This window comes from Cyprinus carpio, chromosome B9 (genome assembly GCF_018340385.1).
Source record: "Cyprinus carpio isolate SPL01 chromosome B9, ASM1834038v1, whole genome shotgun sequence".
NCBI lineage: Eukaryota > Metazoa > Chordata > Actinopteri > Cypriniformes > Cyprinidae > Cyprinus > Cyprinus carpio.
The window spans coordinates 2,345,760-2,348,094 of NC_056605.1; positions in this window are offsets into that span (position 1 = coordinate 2,345,760).

Sequence of the window (2,335 nt, forward strand, 5' to 3'; positions counted from 1 at the left end):
TTTACTGTTCATGTTTTTTTTTTTTTTTTTAATGGTATGGAAAAATCCCACTTAAAAAAAACAGACCGCCATTACACTTTTCCTCTCGCGCACCCCTTGGTGGCAGCTTGCGTACCCCTGGGGGTGCGCGTACCACACTTTGGGAATCCCTGGTCTAGGTGGTCATACAACATATGCCTTAAATACGGGACAAACTGCGTTCCACATAGCTTTCATACGGAACGCTTCTTTGATGCCTTAAATACAGGACGATTCCGTATATGGAACTGTTGGCAACCCTAACTGAGATGCTAATCTGTCACGAGTAATGACACATTAAAGAGCCACATAACGGTATTTATTGTTTGAATTTATTTAAAAAAAAATTACAAAATTTGAAAGCTAAGACCATGTTGCATACCTAAAGTAACCTGCTCTGTCTTGTCTGTCAGCGTATTATCAGTTTCCTCTTTGCTCCGCTATGTATTTTTCACTGCTTGAGAGCATGATGTGTAGACATTCATTCATTCAACTTTATTTCCAGACTCAGTGTCCATTAGCAAGAAACATACAACACAAGCCAGTACAATACACATTAAAAAATACTTCATCATAAAATCTTCAAGATGGCGCCACAAATAGCAGCCAGGACACTGAGTTCCACAATTCTTCAGTTGTTTTTGTTTGTTTGTTCTGTGTTTTGTCATTCTTCTTCTATAAGTTTTACCAGAGGCAAACTCCTTAACATTAAGCAACACATCCCAGACAATATTTTTCTGGTCTTTGATTAGCAGAATCAGAATCAGAATGAGCATTACTGCCAGGTATGTTTACATATACGAGGAATTTGTTTTCATGACAGAAGCTACCGCAGTGCAACAGAATGACAGTGACAGAACGAAAACACAGATAATAAAAGAATAAATAATAGAACAAGTACTGTAAGTAATAACAATATACAAATTGACAATTGTATGTGCAGGTATATTACATGTAACAATAAAAACCTTCACAATCACGGGAGTGCAAATTTGAAGTGTAGACTAAGTATGTGTGTTAGATAAATAAGTGTATGAGTGTATAAATAGGGTTGTGCGTACCACAGTTATTGTCAAGTGTTCATGAGATGGATTGCCTGAGGGAAGAAACTGTTTCTGTTTCTGGTGCTCAGAGCTCTGTAGCATTGACCAGATGGCAACAGTTCAAAGAGGAAGTGTGCTGGATGTGAGGGGACCAGAGTGATTTTACTTGCCTTTTTGCTCACTCTGGATGAGTACAGTTCTTGAATAGAAGGGAGGGTTGTACCAGTGATTCGCTCGGCAGACCGGACTATCCTCTGTAGTCCTCAGGTTGAACTTCCTCAGCTGGTCAGCAAAGGATTTCAGACAGACTGGAGTAACACCATCTGGGCCTGGCGCTTTTTTCCTTTTCTGCTTCTAGAAGACCTGGCGCACATCGTCTTCACTGATTTGAGGTGCAGGTGTGGGGAAGAGGGGAGTTGCAGGAGGTGTGAATGGTTGTGTGGAGAGGTGTTCAAGGTGGTTGTGGGGTGTTTTTTCAAACCTGCAGTAGAACTCAATCAGATCATCTGCCAATTGTTGATTCTCCACAGTGCTGGGGGATGGTGTCTTATTGTTTGGTGATCTTCTTCAGACATTTCCACACTGATGCTGAGTCGCTGGAAGTGAACTGAGTCCTTATTTTTTTCAGAATAATTCCTCTTTGCCACTCTGATCTCCTTTTCCAGTGTGTATTTGGTCTATTTAGACAAGACATTGTCCCCCTTCCTTTTAAGCATCTTCTTTGGCATGACGGAGCTATCAGAGTTTTGCAGTGAACCATGGTTTGTCGTTGTTGTAAGTTAGATGAGTTCTGGTAGGAATGCACATATCTTCACAGAAACTGACATATGATTTTACAGTCTCTGTGAGCTCGTCCAGATCGGTGGCAGCAGCTTCAAAAACACTCCAATCAGTGATATCAAAACAAGCTTGTAAATCCTGCTCTGCTTCATTAGTCCATCTTTTTACAGTCCTTAATACAGGTTTAGCTGATTTTAGTTTCTGCCTGTAGGTTGGTATAAGTGAAACAGAGTGATATGCATCCTTTATTGTAGTGTAACAGTGATTGAATATCTTACTGTCTCTGGTGGGACATGTGATGTGCTGTCTGTATTTTGGCAGTTCACGTGAGAGATTTGCTTTATTAAAGTCCTCAAGAATTATTAAAACAGAATCTGGGTGTTGTTGTTCTGTCTCTGTGATCTGATCAGCGAGTTTCTGTAAAGCTGAGCTCACGTGCACTTGCGGAGGAATGTAAACACTAACGAGAATGTACCAGTGAAACTCCTGCGGCG